This window comes from Sarcophilus harrisii, chromosome 5 (assembly GCF_902635505.1).
Source record: "Sarcophilus harrisii chromosome 5, mSarHar1.11, whole genome shotgun sequence".
NCBI lineage: Eukaryota > Metazoa > Chordata > Mammalia > Dasyuromorphia > Dasyuridae > Sarcophilus > Sarcophilus harrisii.
Genome location: NC_045430.1, coordinates 205,435,553 through 205,459,860, shown reverse-complemented (window position 1 = coordinate 205,459,860; position 24,308 = coordinate 205,435,553).

Here is a 24,308-nt window from a genome sequence, read left to right as displayed (position 1 = left end):
TGTACAAACAAAACTAATGCAGACAAGATTAGAAGGGAAGCAATAAACTGGGAAAATATTTTTACAGTCAAAGGTTCTGATAAAGGCCTCTATTTCCAAAATACATAGAGAATTAACTCTAATTTATAAAAAATCAGCTCATTCTCCAATTGAAAATGGTCAAAGGATATGAACAGACAATTCTCAGATGAAGAAATTGAAACTATTTCTAGTCATATGAAAAGATGCTCCAAGTCATTATTAATCAGAGAAATGCAAATTAAGACAACTCTAAGATACCACTACAAACCTGTCAGATTGGCTAAGATGACAGGAAAAAATAATGATGATTGTTGGAGGGGATGCGGGAAAACTGGGACATTGATGCATGGTTGGTGGAGTTGTGAACGAATCCAACCATTTTGGAGAGTAGTTTGGAACTATGCTCAAAAAGTTATCAAACTGTGCATACCCTTTGATCCAGCAGTGTTACTACTGGGATTATATCCCAAAGAGATTATAAAGAAGGGAAAGGGACCTGTATGTGCATCGAATGTTTGTGGCAGCCCTTTTGTAGTGGCTAGAAACTGGAAACTGAATGGATGTCCATCAGTTGGAGAATGGCTGAATAAATTGTGGTATATGAATATTATGGAATATTACTGTTCTGTAAGAAATGACCAACAGGATAATTTCAGAAAGGCCTGAGAGACTTACACGAACTGATGCTGAGTGAAATGAGCAGGACCAGGAGATCATTATATACTTAACAACAATACTATATGATGACCAGTTCTGATGGACCAGGCCATCCTCAGCAATGAGATCAACCAAATCATTTCTAATGGAGCAGTAATGAACTGAACTAGCGATGCCCAGAAAAGAACCTGGGAGATGACTAAAACCATTACATTGAATTCTAATCCCTATATTTATGCCCACCTGCATTTTTGATTTCCTTCACAAGCTAATTGTACAATATTTCAGAGTCTGTTCTTTTGTACAGCAAAATAACGTTTTGGTCATGTATATTATTGTGTATCTAATTTATATTTTAATATATTTAACATCTACTGGTCATCCTGCCATCTAGGGAAGGGGTGGGGGTAAGAGGTGAAAAATTGGAACAAGAGGTTTGGCAATTGTTAATTCTGTAAAGTTACCCATGTATATATCCTGTAAATAAAAGGCTATTAAATTAAAAAAAAGTAAAAAAAAAAAAAAAGAAAAATATTAAATGCTAAAAATAAATAAATAAATAATAAATCACTATTGATTAGAGAGATCCAAATTAAAACAACTGACGTACCACTCACACCTATCATATTGGCTAATATGACAGAAAAGAAAATGACAAATATTGGAAGGTGGGAGAATTGAGACACAAATGCACTGTTAGTGGAATAGTGATTTGATCCAATCATTCTGGAAATCAATTTGAACTATGTCCAATAGGCTATAAAACTGCTTCCAGCAATACCACTGTTGGTTGTGTATCCTAAAGAGATTTAAAAAAAGAAAAGAAAAGAGAAGAAAGGATTAATATACACAGAATTATTTATAGAAGGTTTTTTTTTTTGTTTTGATTTTTGGTGGTTAAAAAGTATTGTAAATTGAGAAGATATTCAGCCATTTCCCAATTGATGGGTAAGTTGTACCATATGATTGTGATGGAATATTACTGTGCTATAAGAAATGACAAACAGGATGCTCTCAAAAAAAAAAAAAAAAAACCAAACCTGAAAAGACTTGCATGAACTGATGCCAAGTAAAATGAGCAGAACCAGGAGAACTTTATATATAGTAATAGAAATATTGTAAGATGATCAACTGTGAATGATTTAACAATACACTGAATTAGCAATATAATCAGCTAAGATAGTTCTGAAGGATTTAAATGAAAAATGTTATCCATCTCCAGAGAAAGAACTGGAATCTGAATGTAGATTAAAGCATCCTTTTTTTTAAACTCCTCCTCCTCCTCCTCATTCTTCTTCTCTAGAATCTGAAGGCAGATCAAAGCATACTTTTTCTATATTTTCTTCTCCTTTTTTTCTTGACTTTGTTTTCTCTGACAACATGACTAATATGGAAATACATTTTGAATAACCATGTATGTATAATCTATATCAAATTGCTTGTCTTATTAGAAGGGAAGCAATAAACTGGGAAAATATTTTTACAGTCAAAGGTTCTGATAAAGGCCTCATTTCCAAAATATATAGAGAATTAACTCTAATTTATAAAAATCAGCCATTCTCCAATTGAAAATGGTCAAAGGATATGAACAGACAATTTCAGATGAAGAAATTGAAACTATTTCTAGTCATATGAAAAGATGCCCAAGTCATTATTAATCAGAGAAATGCAAATTAAGACAACTCTAAGATACCACCACACACCGTCAGATTGGCAAGATGACAGGAAAAATAATGATGATTGTTGGAGGGGATGGGAAAACTGGGACATTGATTCATTGTTGGTGGAGTTGTGAACGAATCCAACCATTTTGGAGAGAGTTTGAACTATGCTCAAAAAGTTATCAAACTGTGCATACCCTTTGATCCAGCAGTGATTACTACTGGGATTATATCCAAAAGATTATAAAGAAAAATGGAAAGGGACCTGATGTGCACGAATGTTTGTGGAGCTTTTGTAGTGGTTAGAAACTGGAAACTAATTGATGTCCATAGTGAGAATGCTAGAATAAATTGTGGTATATGAAAATTATGGATTATTACGTTCTGTAAGAAATAGACCAACAGGATGATTTCCAGAAAGGCCTGAGAGACTTTTTATGAACTGATGCTAGTGAAATGAGCAGTGACAGAGACATTATACTTCACAAACAATTAGAGGATGACCAGTCCATGGATCGGGCCATCTCAGTAACGAGATCAAATCAAATCATTTCTAATGGAGCAGTAATGAACTGAACTACTAACCCAGGAAAAGAACTTGAGAGACTAAACCACTAAATGGAATTCTAGTCCTATATTTATGCACACCTGCATCTTTGATTTCCTTCAAGTTTAATTGTACAATAATTCAGAGTCTGATCTTTGTAAGCAAAATAATGTTGTGGCATGTATACTTATTGTGTATCTCCAAGTATATTTTGAAATTTAATATCTACTAAGGCATCCTCCATTTAGGGAGGTGGGTGGGGTAAGAGGTAAAATTGAACAAGAGGTTTAGCAATTTTAATCTGTAAAGTTTACCTTCTGTTATATATCCTGAATTAGCTATTAAATTAAAAAAAAAGAAAAATTTGAAAACAAGAAAAAACAAATTGCTTGTCTTTTTCAATGGCGGGGAAGAGGAAAAAAGAAGTGAGGGAGGGAATATGGAACTCAAAATTGTAAAAAAAAAAAAAAAGTTAAAATTATTTTTACATGTAATTGGGAAAAATTATTTTAAAAGAGGTCAAAAGAGGACATTATGACTACTGGAAATCTGATTCAGGTCAGTATTTGCCACATCTGAACATGGTGCATTCCATTAACTTCCAGCCATGCTCTGTGTGCACCTTCCCCCATATCTCTTGTCTCCTTTTGCTTTTACATGTATATATATATAATTAAATATATATGTATATATATATGTGTGTATATATATATATATATATATATATATATATATTGCCATTACTATAAAGAGCACACCAATGAGTTGCCCAATGGCTTCCCACCCTAAAAATGCTTCTTCTTGAGCACCACTCTCCCTATATTGTTATCTTCCTCTAATAAAATGTAAGTTGCTTGTGTCCCTACTGGGCCTGTATCCCAAAGAGATCTTAAAGGAAGGAAAAGGACCTACATGTGCAAAAATGTTTGTGGCAAGCCCTTGCCTTGTGGCAAGAAAATGGAAACTGAGTGGATGCCCATCAACTGGAGAATGGCTGAATAAGTTAGGGTATATGAGTGTTATGGAAAAGAAACGATCAGCAGGAGGATTTCAGAGAGGCCTGGAGAAACTTACATGAACTGATGCCTAGTGAAATGAGTGGAACCAGGAGATCATTATACATGGCAACAACATTATGTGATGATCAATTCTGATGGACGTGGCTTTTTTCAACAGTGAGATGATTCAGATCAGTCCCAATGGTCTTGTGATGAAGAGAGCCATCTGCATTCAGAGAGAGAACTGTGGGAACTGAATGTAGATCACAACATAACATTCTTATTCTTTCTGTTGTTGTTTGCTTGCATTTTGTTTTCTTTTTCAGTTTTTTCCTTCTTAATCCAATTTTTCTTGTGCAGCAAGATAACTGCATATATATATATATATATATATATATATATACATATATTGGATTTAACATTTATTTTAACATATTTAACATATTGGATTATCTGCCTCTAGGGAAGGGACTGGGGGGGGGGGAAAGAGGAGAAAATTTTGGAACACAAGGTTTTGCAAGGGTCATTGTTGAAAAATTGCCCATGCATATGTTTTGTAAATAAAAAGTTTAATAAAAAAAGAAAAATAATAATAATAATTTATCCCCACCAAAAAAAAAAGAGAAAGAAATGAAAAGCTGCTTGAGGTCAGGGACTATCTTGTGTTTTGCATTTGGAATCTGTTAAGGGGCAGGGCAATTCCCTGAGAGCCTCCACAGCGGATCAGAGCATCTGAAGGAGCTGCTGACACAGGTGTTGCAGACTAGGAACGAGATAAATTAGAGGCAGAGGGAAGAGGAGAGAGGTCAGACAACTCAATGGCCTCTCGGTCAGAGAGGTCAGAGAATAGCAACTGCCTCTCAGTCTCCTTGTGTCATCCTGTCACACGGGGAGATCCATTCTGGGTTGGATCTCCAGCAGCCATTGTCAGGTGGCTCCCAGGAATTCCAACAGCTCCAGGTAGCACAACAGGGATCCTTAGAACTTAATATAGTAATTGGCACAGTGCAAAATAAATTCTTTTTTCATATATAATATATATTATAAAAGAGTAACATATACATGTGTTCTAAGTTATAATTAAAAAAAAAACTTTTGCAGAGCACTTTAAAATTACTATTTGATCCTTACATTTGAAGCTCACCACAACTCTGGGAGGAATGACTATGTACAGCATGTGTCACAAGATCTTCTCTACTCAGATTTCCCAGAAGTGCCTGATAGTCTCCAAAGACTTTCCCTTGAAGAGTTCCTCCCATCTGGCTTTCCCCAAATGCTGACAAAGAAACAGTGGGTACATCTTTTTTTTCCTTTTATTTCTCTCATTTTACAGATGAGGAAACGGAGGCAAAGATCAATAAAGTGAGCTTGCCTAGGGTCACAGAGCATGTCTCCCTGACTCCTGGGCCAGTACTCTGGGCACTGTGAGGCCATATAGCCAAGCCTTTCATTCACAATTCCATTCCTAATCAAAGACCTTCAGCGGCTTCCTAATGCCTCATGAATAGTAGTAGTTGAAGATAATACGAACCCGACTGTGAAAGATGTGGAAAACCACTATTAGTGTGTCCCCCCCAGGACGCTGATGTGACAGTCAGGAGAGAAGACAAAATACCACGCTCACTGTGTATTTTAGTTTTGAAATGAAATGTGAAAAGGCAGCATGATGCAGTGAGAAAAGGATAAACTAGCTGACAATTTATGCTATGCTTCAAAGTTGGCCCTGGAGGAAGGAGACAGACCGGCATCCTGGCTGTGAGAGTCTTCAGGGATGGGTGGAGAGAACATCCAAGTTCTTAGAAGTTACCTGAGCTGCATTGCATGGTTCATTTGTTCCGTAGGAGAGGAATAGATGTAAGCCATGGGGCAGCTTGATGTTTATGCCTTGAACAGAATTGTTTACAGGAGCCCAGAGTCGTCAGTCTGTTTTCATTGTCTTGTTTTATCTGGAAGAATTCTGTCCCAGGTTGGACGCCAACCTCTCCAACTTGAACCATTTAACTTGGCCTCCAGAAATCCAAAAATGCCATGGGACTTTAAGTGGGAGGGATGGGGCATCCCCCCCACACACACACACATACAGATGATATATAGTATGTGTCACAAGATCCTCTTCACCCCCAAATGGATCATGGGAACAGCCCCTGAGCTTCCCGGATTCACCTGCTATTTCTCTGAAGACCCTTGCTCGAAGAGTTCCTCCCATCTGTGGGTGCATTTTTTTTCTTTGATCAGAAGATAGAAAGATGGGGCTGGGTGGTTCTGAAATGGCTACTCTAAGCAAGAAGCCAAACAATGGTTTTGGGCTTTTTTTTGTTAAAGGAAGCATTGTTTGATTTCTAAGGAGTACATCTAACCCCCTTGTTTGACAGACCTTCATGGTCACGAAGCACTTTGCATACATTATTTCATTTATTTCAACCTTCTGAGGTAAATCAAATCAAAAAGCATTTATTAAGCACTTACCGGGAACTCTCTTAAGCATTGAGAATATAGGTAGAAGCAAAATGAAAGATATTGTCTTTCTTCCTCAAGGAAATTACATTTTAATGGAGGAATACGTTATTTAAAAAAAAGGGAATTAAGTTGGAGAAAGGAGTCGGAAGAAAAGAGAGGAGCTGGAAAACAGCAGCAAAATCTAAAAGATGAAGAATGGCTTCTTGGGGCCCTCTCTCACCACGGAGGCTCCAAGAACACACCAAGGGGAAGAGGGAGGGAAGGAGTCAAGGGAGAGAGTGAAGCAGCAGGGAGGTGGAAGTGTGATTTCCCTTTTCTTACAGATGGGATGAGTGAGGCTGCAAGAAGGTGACCTGCCCAGAGCTGGAGAGGCAGGGGAGATGATGGGGAGAGCTTTGGGCATGTAAGGTGTTTCATTCTGGTCACAGAGTCATAGAGCTAGAACTGGAAGGCACCTAATGTCATTGCTCCATTTTGTAGGGGAGGAAACTGAGGCATAGGGAAGTTAAGGACCCAAAGTTCTTTCCACCATAAGCACTGCCTCCTAAAGTGGGGATCTGTGCCATTTATCTCCTTGGGAAATTGAGGCTTCAACAGGGTTCTCTCTGTAAGCCTTTGCGAAAGGTGGCAGGAACTACCAGCTATATCTCATCCCTTTCCCAGGCCATCATGCTGCCCTTTCACATTTTGTTCAAAGCTACAGTATACAGTGAGTGGGGCATTTTCTCGCATCTTCTGACAGCCACTCCCGCATCTGAAGGGACCCACGCAGACCATAGCTTCCCACATCTGAACATTACAGAATTGTTCTGTGCTCCTCGTCCTGGTGACTTCATTTTCCGGCAGAGGAAGCATTTGTGGAGCCGAAGCATGAAATCAAAAGTCAGCTTCATTCTCATCAAACCCTAGGGAGGAAGAAACGCTAAAAACAAGGTGACATTTTGAGCATGAAACATTAATCAGGATGAGTCACCTTCTCCTGGTCTCCCGGGAATTCTGTCTTGCTGCTGCTTGGCGTCAGGGCCCTGACTATTCCCTCCGACCCACTTTCCCAGCCCCCATGGACCTTGCGCCATACTCTTGGCCCAGAGCCCCCTTCTCAGGACTTTCTGGGAGAGGTGGCTCCCATTTTTGGGATGCGTGTCTGAACATGAACCCTGCAATGGCACCCATCGGTCTTTACCTAACTCCAGAGAGTAGAATCTGTGCCAGAACTCTTGGGGAAGATAAGAATTTTTTATTCTTGATAAATCTCCCAGATGATAAGGTAAAAAAAAAAAAATAGATTGGCTGTGTAGCAAGAATAAGAGATTAGACCCAAGGGAAGAGCATGACTGATCCATTGGCAGCCAGAGAATACATCTGGGTTGTAGTTTTAAGTCCAGTATGAATGGATCACTCAGAGATGGAAGACGCAGACAAACAATTTCTGTAATAAAAATTTAGCCAACAACCCAGTGGTAAAAACAATCTCCAAGAAAGTAAAAGGGAAGGAAGGAAACACATATTTATTAAGTGTTGACTATATGCTAGGCTATATATTAAGCACTTTGCAAATATTTCTTCATTTTATCTTCACAATGATCCTCATAGGTAGATACTATTATTATTCTCATTTTACAGATGAGGAAACTGAGGCAAACAGGGTCACACAGCTGGTGTCTCCGAGGGCAGATTTCAACTCAGATCTTCCTAGGTCCTGCCAGGTCCAGCCCTCCATCTACTGCACCATAGCTTTCTCTAGGAAGTCCAGGAATGTAAAAGCAGGCAAAGCCAGAATGAAAGCAGCTAACAAGACAGTTTCCTAGTATCTCAGGAGTTCTGGCCCAAATCTTAAAATCGTTTTTATGTTTTCCTTGCCCAGAGGACCCACTATGGGGACCCAGAACAATGTACCTGGAGGCAAAGTGAGCTCTGGCTGCCTCCAGCAGCACGATGACTGAAAACACCAGGAGGTCCCTCTGGAGGCTGGATGGATCCCCAGTGCAGAATTTATGGGGAGCTATGAACAAGAGCTGCACAGGGTGGGCTGCAATCAGCATCACTGGGAGAAATTCCCACCTTGATGACAATCCACTGGAACATGGGAGCGGTTGGGAAACTGGTAAATTTGCCTTGATGGAGGAATTCCCCACAGGGTCCTGGTAGGGTCCTTTGAGCAGGAAGACCAGATTCCAGCAGGAGCTGTTTCTTTTTTGGTCTCTGGTGCATGTCAAGTGCTTATTAATAATGTTTCTTGAATTAAATTGAATTCTGGAGTTTGGTTTGGAATTAACTGTGGGAAGTCAAGATGGAATTCATTACAGCTGGACAGAATGCTGGGTCCTGATCCAACTTAACATCATCCTGCCTCAGACACTTATAGTTGTATGATGTAGAGTTGTATGATCTGGGCAAGACATTTACCTGTTTGCCTTAGTTTCCTCATCTGTAAAATGGTGATGATAATGGCACCTACACCTACCTCCCAGGGTTGTTCTAAGGATCAGATAAGAAAATAAGTTCCAAGCAGAGTGTCTACCATGTCATAAGTGCTTTATAAATATTGGTTATTATTATTTTTATGATGCTTTCACCTTTTTAAATGTAAAAATTCAGAGTCAGGACTGTACCAAAGCATAAAGACTCATGTCCTTGGAAAGAGTCCCACATCCAAAGTCATGAAAATAGTCTACCCAGACTGAAAACTCCACTGGGAGTGTGACAAGGGACCCTTTTTACTATAATGCTTTGTAAGTGCATATTCTTTTGATGATAGTTCTCCTCCAAAGCACAGGACATTTATTTTGTGACATCACAATACATATTTTGAAGCAAAGGATCCTTCCCATCTAAGGTTCATGAAGGCTTTTTAAAAAATATTTTTTTACAAAATTGGGGCAAAGGTAAAAGCAAATCAAAGACCCCAGGCTCCTGTGAAAGCTTGATGAAGCATATGAGAATCCTTCACAGAATAATGTTTTAAATTCATAAAATAAAATACATGTGATTACAAAGGAAAACAAAAGTAGTGAAATTAAAGGCATTTTTTTTCTCCCATGCTCAGGATCCCCTGCAATCTTTCCAAGCACTTCTTAGGGCATCTTGGACCAAAGGCTAGGTATATGTGGACTAGATTATCTCTAAGGTAATTTTACCAATCATAGAATTTGGAGTTGATTTTTCTTCATTCTATTTAAACAATCTAGCCTTGCCTCTACAATTTATCTGTAACCATATTTATGATCCTCTTTTTTTTGTCTGCAAGATAAGAATTATAATGCCTTGCTGCCTTCTTCTTAGGGATGTTGGTGAGACTCAGCTGAGATAATCCAGCTATTGTAATTAATAATAATAATATTAAAAATACTAAAAAGTCTAGCTGCCATTCAAAACCAAGACTAGTTCTTTCAACTGTTATCATTTCCAGCATTCTTTTGCCCTGCAGAGGGCTGGCTGAATGGAACATTTTATCAGTCAGATGGGTGAGGATGTCAAAGAAGAGGAATTATTATCAGAGATCTGATCCCAAAATTTCTCTTAATTCTTGTTTCATAGAAGCTCTGTAAGATTAGGGCTTAATTGGCATCTTATAGTCTGGTCAAGAAAAGCATTTGGTCAGTAGCTTTAATCAAAGGACTTGTCACAATTGGATATTGTAAGGGACCCAATACTAAATAAAGGCTTTGTCTTGTAAGCTTCACATGAGAAGGTCAGAAACTGTTGTTGTGGTCATAGAATTATGGAAAGATTTTCAACAACTCCATGGACTAAACAATGGAAACAATAATCTTGCTATAGAGCTGTCCAGCAGTAGAATGGTCTTCCTCACTAGTTAGCAAGTCCTGTGTCATGACACAGAGCAAGCATTTAACAAATGTTTGTTGACTGATCGACTGAGATGTTCATAGAGTCATAGTATCATGACTCACTCCTGCATTCACTTACCAGCAAAGGAAATGAGACCCAGAGAGCTTAAGTGACTAGCTATAGTATCTCGGGCAAGTCAGCTCAAGAGCCAGACCTAGAATGTGGGGCTCCAATTTCCCATTCTATTGTTTTTTAAAATTACACCAGTTTGACAATATGCCAGGGACATAGAAGGACTGGGAATTCCTTAGGTGGGAGATCAGATTTGTAAAGAATCTTAGACTGGATGACCTCTGGAAATTTCAGGGAATAATTCTAATGCTTCCTAGCTCCTAGATTCTGAATTATTCCCTAACATTAAGAATTTTAGAAAACTGAAGCTATTATTTAAATGAAATTACAGAAAACTAAATCAAATATTAGAGTTGATAAGACAAGTATTTAAGCTGGAAGGAACTTTAGGGATAATCTAGTCTAGGATTTCTTCAAATGAGTTCCACAGATAGATTTCAGGAAGTTTGGGAGTATAAAACAAGACTGATATAAGAGACTAGAAGACTCTGAAATCGGTACTAATTTATCCAATCAAAAATATTTATTGAGGACTTCTTCATGGGATACTTTTTTCCTCAAAGAAGAGCAAGAATACAGGTTCAGGCTTAGTAGGTTTACAATGTAATTTCTAGTGTTTAACTGCAAAGACAAGGCAAACCCACAATACCATAAGAGTTAAAAAAAAAAAAAATCCCAACCAAACAAAGATAAAATGACAGACTTCAGAGAATTTGAGATTGGGAAGGAGTCTCTCAGGCCATCCAGACCAATCCAAATCCCCATGAGGATTTCTGCTACATCATAATGACAAGTGACCAAGCAGCCTTTACTTAAAGATCTAAAGTAATAGAAGGGGAAACCCACTAAGTTTGGAGACAGTTCCTTCTAATTTTGAATGGTTATTATTTTTAGCAAACTTCCTTACATTATGCCCAAATTTGCCTTATTTTCCCCTTTTATCCATTGCTCCAAGTTCCTTTGGATCCAAGTTTAATCCTACTTCCCCCATGACAGACTTTTCAAATACTTCATAACAACCCCACCTCCATCACCAACCTGAGAGATGGTCCTCCTTGATGACAAATGACAAACAATAACAACGACCTCACCCCTCAGTCTCATTTCTTCTTCCTCATCTGGCTGTCGGTGAGTCTTGCTTAGGCTGGCATTGCAGCGGCTGTTCATGGGCCAGTGGCACAAAAACTCTCACTTGCTCCATTTTTCTGCCCCGGGCTCCTTCCTCAGTCATCCTGGTGGCTCTCCACTTTTGGAGGCTCACTATTCTGCACCCTACCCAAAGCTCCCAGTTCTCACTTCAAGCAATGCAGCAGGCTCAGACTCCCCACGAGCAGAAACTTCAGACACTTCTCCACAGCCACTTGTCTTCTTTCTGGGCTTAATGTTCTCTGAGTTCCTTCAAATGATTTTCATTTGGTCTGGGCTCAAGAGGGACTACATGATTAGTTGCTAAATTCTGTGAGTTCGGAGGATGTTCAGAGATGGAGCAATGTGGGAAGACTTCGAGGAAATTTGAAGGAGGGATAGATCTTGGCTAATTAGAGGGAGAGAAGAGGACATTCCAGATCATAATGCTCACATGACTAATGGCAAACAAATAGGAATATTGAAGGGGTAGAGAGGGAGACTGACTAATCCCGTTTAGCAGACAGCCAGGGATTCTGTAGGGGTTTTTTAATGGGAGGGAGATGTTTGGAAAGGTAGCTTGGCATTTAAGGCCCTCCATAATCTGGTTCCCACTTAAAGAGTCTGGATTCAATTCAGTAGACATTCCATTGACTGTTGATTATCCCTGGTGTACTGACTTTCAGTGAAGCAAATAGAATATAATAAATTATAATTACCTATGCCCACCTGAGCACTCTCCTTAGATGCAACCAAATACTCCAGACAGAGCAATGAGCTTGTCAGAGGGCCCAACTTAAATGAGAAAAATGTGCCACGCTAGCTGCCAATGATGAATGAAAAGGGAGCCAAGGGACAAAGGAAAAGGAAGGTTAAGCTTGCTTAATAAAATCTAACCTTTTGTGGAAAATGGGGCCAGCTGATGCCTGATTACCAAGTGATGAGGTGGTCACTCTTTCATTTGGCCATCCCTGGAGGCCTTGCCATTAGAATAAAATTGACCACACTTACTAGAAGGCTCCTGCTTCCCTTTCCATCTATAGACTTTGGCCTTGCTTTAGAAAGCAGGACTCAGGTTTCTACTCTGCTTCATGGGTGATTTCCATTTGCTTTTAGTAATCCTTTGGCTTCTTGGATATCTCATGTACCCTCATTGTGCTCCCTTTAATACAAAGGTTCTGCTTTCCTACTTCTACTGTTCTCCTCCTTTGCAAGGAAAATAAGATGTATTCTAAGTCTTTGTCCTCCATCCTCATTGTTAAAATACACATTTTGGGTCATCACTGGAAATCAAACTGCTATAGTAATTTGAACTATCTCTAATTGGTGAATGAGCAATAATGGCTTAAAACAGTGTTTTCTTGTTAGGAATTCTTTCTTTTTTCATATTTATTTCCCCAGTACTTAGCAACTGGAACACAGCAGGTGCTTAATAAATATTTATTGACTAACTGCTAAGTTGGCAGGGAGAACAATGTCATTTATTTTTATTTATTTTTTATTATTATAATAACTTTTTATTGACAGAACCCATGCCAGGGTAATTTTTTTACAACATTATCCCTTGCACTCACTTCTGTTCCGATTTTTCCCCTTTCTCCCTCTACCTCCTCCCCCAGATGGCAAGCAGTCCTATACATGTTAAATAGGTCACAGTATATCTAGATACAATATATGTGTGCATAACCTAACAGTTCTCTTGTTGCACAGGGTTAATTGGATTCAAAAGGTAAAAATAACCCAGGAAGAAAAACAAAAATGCAAACGGTTTACATTCATTTCCCAGTGTTCTTTCTTTGGGTGTAGCTGCTTCTGTTCATCACTGATCAATTGAAACTGAGTTAGATCTTCTCTTTGTCAAAGAAATCCACTTCCATCAGAATACATCCTCATACAGTATCGTTGTTGAAGTATATAATGATCTCCTAGTTCTGCTTATTTCCTCAGCATCTCAGTTCCTGTAAGTCTCTCCAAGCCTCTCTGTATTGATCCTGCTGGTCATTTCTTACAGAACAATAGTATTCCATCACATTCATTTACCACAATTTATCCAACCATTCTGCAATTGATGGGCATCCATTCATTTTCCAGTTTCTGGCCACTACAAAGAGGGTTGCCACAAATATTTTGGCACATACAGGTCCCTTTCCCTTCTTTAGTATCTCTTTGGGGTATAAGCCCAGTAGTAGCACTGCTGGGTCAAAGGGTATGCACAGTTTGATAACTTTTTGGGCAAGAACAATGTCATTTAAAGATTTAATCGCGACTCAAGGAACTTTATTGTGGAAAAAACAAGACATTGGGTCATTGTTATTCAAACAGTCTGACCTTTTATGACTACATCTGGGGTTTTCCTGGCAAAGATACTGAAACAGTTTGCTGTTTCCTTCTCTGGCTCATTTTAGGATGAGGAAACTGAGGCAAACAAGTGGAAATGACTTACCCATGGTCACTCAGCTAGTAAATGTGAGAGGCCAGATTTGAACTCAGGAAGATGAGTCTTCCCCCCTCCAAGCCTGGCACCCTATGTATTGAAACACCTACCTGCCCTGATTAAAGTTTATAGAGTACTTTGTATGATTTACCATGTTTGATCCTCACATCCAGGGAAAGTGGGTGCAATTATTATTCCTATTTTACAGTTGAGACTTGCCTTTGCTTAATGGATGGCCAAGGATGAATTCAAACTTGTCTTTCCAATTCCAAATCTAGTGGTTTACTCATAGAAAACACCGCTGAACAGAAAAGAGTTAATATACAACACGGTTTCTGTAAAGAGACAAAGCTGAGTGTTGGACTCTGAGCTCTTTGAATGTGGGATCCATCCATCATTGGGGACCTTGGCTTATTGCTGCCTACAGACCCAGTGTTGGAATAGGTACTGTGGGGAGCCAGCTCCACAATGGCAGGACGGGGCAACTCTCATCCACAGACAAAAGCTGCAATCCCAGCAGATGAAGCTACTTGGCAGGCCCTGCCCTGATTTCTAACATTCTGGCCTAGCACAGCAACACTAATTAATAGTGTTATTTACAAATTGTGTTTCCCAATTTATACCTGGGGACAGGCTTCCTTCCTAATCATTGTGTTTATTGTTTTTCTCTGGAGAAAAATTGGTGTGGTTTGTCCTGAAATTAAGAGATTTTCCTGGCAGGGCAATTTCTTGGGAAAATACAGAGAGCTTTTGCCAATGGCCTGGCTAAAAGAGGAATAAATGAGTTTAAAAAATTGATTTCCAGCTTAGTGGCTAGAGGCATCATTAAACCTGACATTTTGTACAGTATGTGGCCTGAGCCCTTGCAAGCTCTAAAAATAATTCCAATTTGCTTTCTACTCTGTGTCCTGGCAGGATCTTTTCATGGCCCTGCTACTTAACAGTAATGAGGATGACACATTCAAAACTTTAATCTCCCCTGTGTTAATTCTATCTCAGTGACTATCCATGTATATATATTTGTTTTAAGTTCCTGCCTCCTCTATTTTAATTCTTTAAGCCGATAGTTCTCTTCTCTATCCCTCTCCTAGTTTTTTTTGTTCTAATTTCTCTTTTTGCTGCTAATAACAAAAAAGGATAAGATTCAAGTAAAAGGACAGATTTTCAATTTTTAAAAAGGGATCTATCCATCTGAAAACCTTACAGTGTCTCTATGGGATCCTGATTTGACTTGTTTAACTTGTTATTTAGGGTAGATGGATGTCCAAGACATCTACATACAGTCCCCATGGAGTTCCTGAAAGTCAGTGGAGTTCAGGTGTGCTGGGCACTCCTGTTACATAATATAGAAATATCTGAGAAAAAGGAAAGACATAATTCTTACAAGTATTTGGCACTCCCCAGTAGGAGAAGACTGACATGGTTAGAGGGATGTTCCAGAATGAGAAATTTGATGGATTCAGGGAGTTCCAGGGGGAAAAGGCAGATGGAGAAGTCCAGAGAGTCAAAATCAGAGAGGAAAAGGGAGTGAGAAAGATTAAAAAAGTTAAAAAGAAAAAAAAAAAAAAAACCATACATACACATATGTATACATTTTTACACCTAAATATGGACATGTGTTTATACATATGTATATGTATGTATGTAAAAACCCATGAGTTTGAATTCTGTTCCCATATAAGCCCCATCCACAGATATTCTTCACCCTCTCCATTTGCTCTCGGACAGGGGGTTCCACAAATATCAATATTTCTAGAAATGGAAAGGAGGAAGGAGAGGGATAAGGCTGCCTCATGAATAGTTTTAGAGCTGAAGAAAACCTCATGTTTCACATCATCCAAACCTCTCATTTTACTGATGAAGTGACTCACCCAAAGTCAAATGAGAATAAGAAGCAGGGCCAGAATTTGAACACAGATCATCTGACTCCAAATGAAAAGGCACCAGGAAAAGCTTCATGTACAAATTGGTGATTGAGCTAAACCTTAGTGGAAACTGGGGGTTCTAAGGAGAAAGAGTAGAAAATATGGATGGGGGTAGCAGCCACACAGATGTCTCCCCAACTAGACTTAAACCTTTCAGTGGCTGGATCCACCTATTTTACTTCTTTACATTTCCACGGAGACTAATAGTGAGAGCTTAGAGAATAACTTAATACTGCTTGATTGAACCCTTTCTTATCAGTAAGTACTTTAAGAAAGGAGAGGATAAAAATGAGCTAGATTAGTTGGGAGAAGCTCAAGGAGGAGGTAGAATTTGAAGGAAGGAAATGAGCATTTATTAAGGACTTACTATGTACCAGAGCCCTAAATTAAGAGCTTTATAAATCTTATCTTATTTGATCCTCACAATCACCTTAGGGGATTAGTGCTGTTAATTATCCCCAATTTACAATTGAAGAAAATGAGGCAGACAGAAGTTAAATGATCTGCCCAAGATCACACAGCTAGTAACTGACTGAGGCCTGAACTTTAGTCTTTCTGATTCCAAGCCCAGTGTATTATCCAGTGTGCCACCAGATGGATGGAGAGAACAGAAGAGGTGGTAGATATTCATATATTTACATATTAGGTCATATTTACATTTACAATTTTTCCAAAGTAAATTGATAAGACTATGGAAAGTCAGCCCAAGCCACAGGCAAATGTAAGGTGCTAAAGGCAAAGTCAGTCTCCTGGGACAGAGACATCACTTTTGAATGTGTCCTGAATCAAATTAAAATGTAATTGGGGAGCAACTAGTTGGTACAGTGGGTAGAGCACCAGCCCTGAAGTCAGGAGGAACCGAGTTCAAATCTGCCCCTCAGACATAACACTTCCTGGCTGTGTGATTCTGGGCAAGTCATTTAACCCCAACTGCCTCAGCCAAAAAAAAAAAAAGTATGTATATGTGTGTGTATATATATATATATATTTCAAATATGTATATATTCATATATAGATTATATATAAACATTTCATATATATATAAATGTAATTGGGAAGTATTTAACAAAGTAAATTAATAAGAAATCTATCAACATGTATGGTTTTCTAAGTAAACATGAGGCCCACAGTGATCATTAAGTATAATCTAGTGGCCCATTTTTTTGTTTGAGTTTGAAATCATGGCCCTGGGACCTAAAGAATCTCAGTGTAGTTGATGAGGCAACTTCCAGAGAGTCAAGTTGTTCCTATTCTAAAGTATTTGTTTCCCGGGTTTGGGATTTATTTTTGTTTGCCTGTTGGCATAACAGTTTCCCTTGCATCATAAACGACTTCATATCTTTGTTTGCTCTCTTTCCTGGCAAGGAATGGAGATGTAGTCCAAGCTTTGAGTCTCAGAAGCCAGTATGAGAAGAAAACCCAAGGTGTTGCCCTGGGGAAGAGAGGTGAAAAAAAAGAATGATACTATGAGAGGAGAGTAATTTTGAACTAGAAGGACTTTAGAGGTTTTCTCCTCTAGCCCTTTCATTTGAAGCCCAGAAATGTTTGTTTAATAAGTTGGCAGGGTCAGGATTTGATCCTCCATCTTCTGATGCTAAAACCAGTTGGTTCCCACTTTTATTATGTGATTTCTAGATCTCTTCCCTTGGGGAATGTTATTCTCTATTACAAAGCTTCTTTAACTGTGGGTTGTAACCTCATATGACATCTTGAAACTGAATGTAGGAGTTATTAAATTGTGATTTTTATCAGTAAATGCTTGATTTGTGTACCTATTTTATATACCTATATATCTGGAGTCATGTGGAAATTTCTCAGGTGAAAAGGGGTCATGAGAGAAAAAAGTTTAAGAAGGCCTGCTCTATAGGTAAGAAAGCTATTATCTGAAATGAGATAATCATGAAAAGAAAAATGAAGACTCAGAACCATGTAGGTGCCTTGCTTAAAAAGTCAGTGTTCCGAGCTCTTGTTGGTCTAATCAGCCACAGCCAGACACACTGTAACTCAGCTCTAACATAGTCATTTTGACCCTGAGAACAAAGGACAACCACCACCAACCAGCTGAACTCAGAAACCTTAGTGACTGATTTCTCTCCCAGCCTTTCCCTCACATATCCCCTTTAAGCTTGATAAGCTCTGGAGCCGAACCCACCTTGCCTCCTTCCCACTTCAAGGAGTTGACAGATACAACTTTATGAAGATTTGTATTATTTTTAAGGCTGGGGTCATTGAAGCCTGGTGACATCTTAATCTGCTACTTACCTGCTGTGTAACCATTGAAGGAGTTGTCTCATCTCTTTGAGCCTCAGTTATTCTCTTATAAAATGGAATTAATAATAATTTGATTGTGCCAGCAGTCTATTGCAATAGTTCAGTTATAAGGTGGCGATGGGACCCACATCAGGGTAGATATAAGTTGTGAGGGCAGAATGGACAGGCCACTTGGCAATGGATGGACGATGGGGTGCTGGTGAAGGCGAGACTGAGAGGGGAAGGGGACACTTGGGTTGTGAGTCTGGGTGACTGGGAAGACAGTAGGGTCCTTGATGGTAACAGCAAGTTAGGGAGAGGGGAGGATTTGGGCAGGGAGTGAGGGAACAAGATGATGAAATGAGTTCTGATTAGGTTGAGTTCAAGATGTCTTTGAGATAAAGTTTTCCACTAGATAGTTGGGAATGTGAAGCTGGAGGGTCAGAAGAGACACAGTTAATCAACAGACATTTATTAAATGCTGTGCTAAATGCCAGAGAATACCCATGCAAGTGAAAAGAAAGATAATCTCTGCCCTTAAGAAACTTACATTTTAATAGGAGAAGACAAGCAATAAAAGGAACAAAATGGAAGAGTATGAATTGCAGCCAGACAAGAAATGAATCTATTACTGTTTTAGGTGCCATCCATTCAGGAGGAGGAGCTGAGGGTGCCCAGAATTCCAGGGCTGAGGTGATCTTTCAGGATGGAGAGTTTTCTGGGGCACAATTTTCAGAGAGCCCTTCAGAGTGTCCGTGTATTGCTTTTTCTGACCACCTTGTGAGTGCTTGCCCTGTGTGAGTTCTCCATAAATAATCTCTTTGGAAAGCGAACATTTGGCATTCAAACAGTATGGCCAATGGCATTGCCCTCTCTGCTGTGCAGTCTGAACGCATGGTAGTTTGGTTTGAAAAAGGACCTGGGTCCCCGGTATCTTATCCTGCTAGGTGATCTTCAGAAGCTTTCTCAGACAATTCAGAGAAGCAGCTGAATTTCCTGGCCTAGTGCTAATATGCTGTTCAGGTTTCACAGCATTAACAATGAGATGGGTACAATGGCTCTGGAGACCTTCAGTTTGGTGGCCAGTGTAATCCTTCTCCTTTCCCATACTTGGGAGCCTCCCAAACACCGAGCCAGCCCTGCAAAGTGTGTGTGTGTCAACCCCTTTATCAATGTGGACATCCCGGGAAAGAACCTGGCCAAGATAAGTGAATTATCCACAGCATTCAAAACTTCTCCATTTGCTGTAACGAAGGTTCCACATGTGGATGGTGCTGATGGAGGACCTACCTGTGTCTTCTTGGTGTTAATTGTTAGGCCAAAATTAGCACAAGCAGCAGAAAACTGATCCACCTTTGTTGCATCTCAGCTCCAGAGGCCCCTTGCACCAACACTCCCTCCACTTTAGTTTTGGTTTCTGGCCTTTTTAAGTTGAAAATTTTACTTTTCTACAGTCCTGCCCCCTGGCATTTAGAAGTGACATCCTTAGGCCTCTTCTTCATATACTTGTTCATGGAGCTTTTTCATACTTTATCTTGAAAGTTTGTTTATTTTGTTTGCCTGATTTCCCCAACTTGCTCTTGAGGTCACCAATACTTGATCAGGAAAGTAAGTTTTGCTAAAATGTCAGTTTCTTTACCTCTCTAGGCTGGATTCTTTTTGACTCGGCACCGACGAAAGTTTGTGGATTTATTTCCCTTTATTCACATATGATTATCAATCCAGTAGCTTCTGGAAGAGGTATATGGTTAAATGTTACAGTTAGTGCTCCCAGAGAATAGCTTAATTTCCATTTGTATGACTCTGGGGAAATTACTATGGGTGATTTTCCCATCCAAAGCAGTGGGATACTGGAGCCAGCCTGTCTGTTGTTCCTCTTATTTCTCTAAGGTCTCTGCTAGGTCAGGTTAATATCTATTATTGTCCCAGTTTAGGTTCAATGCACCCCTGGGATAGAAAGCTAAGGGAAGAACAAAGAGGATATTTTGATTTTACTTCTTAAGTCTAGGGGATACATCCATGAGATGTGAAAAGGAAGCTATCAGTGCTTTATGCACTGAAGCCACTCAGACTATGCTCGGAGGAAGATACCTAATTCTGCAAAACGACATTTGTCTTTAAAACTGAACCATTTCCCTACTCGCTGGAGTAATGGCCCAAGAGAGCCCTGCCAATACAACAGACTCAGATTTGCCCTTCCTGGTGGGTTGTTCAGAATAGACAGAGATATTCTTTGTGGAATATAGAATTTTTTGAAGTCAGCTTTTGGACATAAATGATTGAGGAGTTGGTCCTGGTTGATGACAAATCTCCTAATTGGTTGTGAAGCTGGAAAACCAATGACTGAGATGTTAAACTGGAATTGAGTCACAAAAGGGGATGATACCAATTTCTCAGCTCTCTTTCTTTCCTGGAAGTGAATTAAGTAGATCTCTGTGAGCAAGAAGCAAGAAGCCAAAATTTCTCCATTTACACTTAGTTACTGCCATGTGTTCACAAGCACACAATTCCTTTTTTCTTTTGAGTATGCCCTGCCTTGATGTCAGGTATCCAGTGATAGAATTTGCCAGGTGATGATCTTTTGACTTCAGAAAGGTCAGAGGAGCCATCAGAGGTTCTTTCCAGCAACTGGGTTTGGTATCAGAGGCCACTGAAGTCAGGAGCAGTGGCTGGCAACAAAGGCTATGTGTGAAGGTGGATGGGGACATCCTGTTGTTGTGTAAAGATGGCACCAGGAAGTGTAACTCTGGAAGAGAGAAAGATCGGCCCTACCAAGGTGCGGATTCTTAAAGATCAGAAGAGACCCACCTAATGCTGCCTTCATGTTTGTCTTTCTTGTTTCCAAGAGGACCAGGGGCACTGTGGGACGATGTCTTGACTTGAGCATGAATTACATTTAAGTGAGGCAGAATTGCCTAAAGTCTATTGACTTTTTTTTTTTTTTTTTTTTTTTTTTTACTAAAGCTTTTTATTTTTCAAAACATATGCATGGATAATTCTTTGCCTTGCAAAACCTTGTGTTCCAATTTCCTCCCTTCACCTCCTGCCCTAGATGACAAGTAGTCTAATATATATTAAACCTGGTGGAAATATATGTTAAATCCAATATATGCATATATAATTATACAATTATTTTTCTCCAAAGGAAAAATCAAATCAAACTGAAAAAAAAAAAAAAAAAGAGTAAAAATGCTACGTTGTTGACTCACTTTCTTGTCCAGAGTCTTTGAAGTCTAAAGACGAGTGGGGTTGGCCTGGTCTGCTGTGGATGGCTTCTGCTATGCTCACCTGCCCGTTCCCCTGGGGAAGTTTTCACATGCTTTAACCCAGGGGTCCTCAAACTTCGGCCCATGGACCAGATGCAGAAGCTGGGGTGATTATCCCCCTCACCCAGGGCTATGAAGTTTTTTTATTTAAAGGCCCATAAAACAAAGTTTTTGTTTTTACTATAATCTGGCCCTCCAACAGTCTGAGGAACAGTGAACTGGCCCCCTATTCAAAAAGTTTGAGGACCCCTGCGGCCACCAATAGGTGTGGAGCCCATTGGTTTCCTCCACCTAGTTTAGCCCATCTGTGCATGCTGGAGCTTCTTGGAGCCGCAGGCAAGAGTTGGTGATGAGTGGCTGCAAAGGCAGAAGAGCATCCCTGAATAAGTCCTCACATCAGAGATGCTGTCCCCTTGGACACTCATGGTAACTTCATAAGAAGGAAGCAGAGGCTTTACTCCTTGGTCTCCTGTACCCAAGGGGAGAGCTCACCACAGAATGGAGGGGATTGTGAATTGCATTACCTTCTGAGTAAATCTCATACATAAAAGATAAGAGTTCTTGATCCTGTCATTCTGGGAAGTAATTTGGAGCTCTGCTCAAAGAGCAATTAAACCGCATACCCTCTGATCCAGCAATACCACTATTTGGTTGGTTACCCAAAGAGAGCATAACAAAGGGGAAGGACCCTATATGTACAAAAATAGCTATAGTGACTCTTTATATAATGGCAAAGAATTGGAAATTGAAGGGATGCCAGGAATTGGGGAATGGCTGAATAAGTTGTAGTATATGAATGTGATGAAATGCTACTATATTATAAGAAATGATGAGCCTGCAGATTTCAGAAAAGCCTGGAAACACTTATATGGACTTATACTGAGTGAAGTGAGCAGAACCAGAATAGTGTACACCGTAACAGCAACACTGTTGATCAGCTAAGCTCTTCTCACCAGCACAATGATCCCAGACAATTCCAAAAGACTCATGATGATCTGCATACACAGAAAGAAAGAGTACCCGAGTTCAAATGTGGCCTCAGATATTTACACTTCCTGGCTGCAAGTCACTTAACTCCGAATGCCTCAGGGAAAAAAAAAGTCAAAAACTTTTTACATGTAACTGGAAAAAATAAAACACTATTTTTTAAAAAGAGGAAAAACAGAAAAAAAGAATAAAAGATAATGGAATTAGAAGCACACTGAGCAAGGACTTGAAAACAACAGTATTAGAAACCACAGTTTCTTAGGGCTGGACCTAAAATCCTGAAGAGAAAAATTCTCAGTCACCGTCTGGGGACCCAAACTGTCATGACAAATGGGGTTTGGGAAAGTGACCAAAGGGTAGAGGAGGAAATACTGGTCACCTCCAGGCTTCAATAGCTAAGCAGTATGTATGTTGGTGAAGTGACCTTGAAGGCAATCAGCAGTTATTCCTATTGTGCTTCTAGCCTAGAAAACATTCTTCCACAGCTTGGGAAGGGATGCCATTTTACAGATAAACATGTCCCTTTCAGCTGGGCATCTCATTTTCTGGACTTCACCACTCCTCGGCTGCGGTTCCACTCTGGAGTTTCCCTTAGGCATGGGTTTTCCTTATACTTGGAACATTCTTCTGTCATGTAGACTTCTCTTTTCCCAATGACAGGCTCCTCCCAGGGTTTCCATCTTGGAGAGGCACAGGCCAGTCAATCTTCACTCCCTGCATCCCCCTGCGGCTTTGACACATCCCCCAGAGGGAAGTTCCCAACTCTTCACCTCCCTTTTGTTTATATCTTCCCTCATCAGAATGTGAACTCCTTAGGGGAAGGGCTTTCTGTGATCTGTATTGATAAAAGGAATACTCACATGGATATAACTATAAAGTTTGGTGTTTTAGTTCAAACCAATTTGGGAGAGTTCTTTCCCTAGTGCCTGATCTGCTTGGCTCTTTTATATCAGATTCAATGTTGTGAGATTTCCCGCTACTTTGAAATAAAATGACCATGTTTTCAAAATAGGAATATCCACATACCAACTAAATAAATTTTCTTGAAGAATCACAGGTAAATTTTTAGATACTGCCTGACAGTCACATGCTGTCTTGGGGAACGAAGTAAGCTGTGTATTCATTGACATGTTGAGCCTTAACAAGAACATCATCTGACAATGGAACCAAGTGCTTCCCTTCTCAGGGGGGGAATGGCCTGTGGGACTGGGCCATTCTGGCTCCTCCAGCCTTTCCTTTCCATGGCCTTTCTTCTTCTGAAGCATTTCATTAGAACCATAGCAGATCAGAATTATAACTGATATTTCTTTTAGCACTAAATATAATCTTTTCCCCTAAAAATGAAAAGCCCAGCAGATGAAGGAACCAGAAGACAGCCCTCTTGCCTTCTAGTTTTGTCCCCTGTATCATCTCTCCCTTCCTCAAATCAGGTACCCAAGAGTGGTTGTGGTCTTTCCAGGCCATCTCCCTAAAAAAAAAAAGCCTGACTCTTAGAGAAGTACTGATTTAAAGCTGAGTCTGTATTTCACTCATTTTGTTGTCTCTCTCAAGAGGTTTACATATCAACTATTTTCTCTGATGGTGAAAACAAAGGCATTATCTATCCCATTAAGAGGATTTCAAATTACCTCCAGTCCACAAAGGCCATAACATGGAATGGACAATTGCTTCTGAAACATTAATATCAGAATTTTTCTTGCCTATTTGCCTGGGTCCATACTCTCCTGGATCGCTATAAAGGGCCTGGCTTGGCCACTGCTTTGAAATAACTGAAGATCCTAATCAGAAAACAACATTATTGATACTACAAGATCCAAAGCTTAGAAGCTTTCTGCTTCTAAGAAAACTTGAAGTTAATTTCTCCAGTGTTTCAGTCATTCATTTTGAACTCTTTTTAAAATAAATGTCTTTAGGGGATAATTTTAGTTGTCTACAGAAATCTTAAGTGTTAATTAGGAGATAATTAAGACAATTTTTCCTCTCCACAATGCAGCTTGGGGAAAATGGAAATTTCAAACAATTGGCCAAATATTTATTGGCTTTATTTTTATTTTTCTCT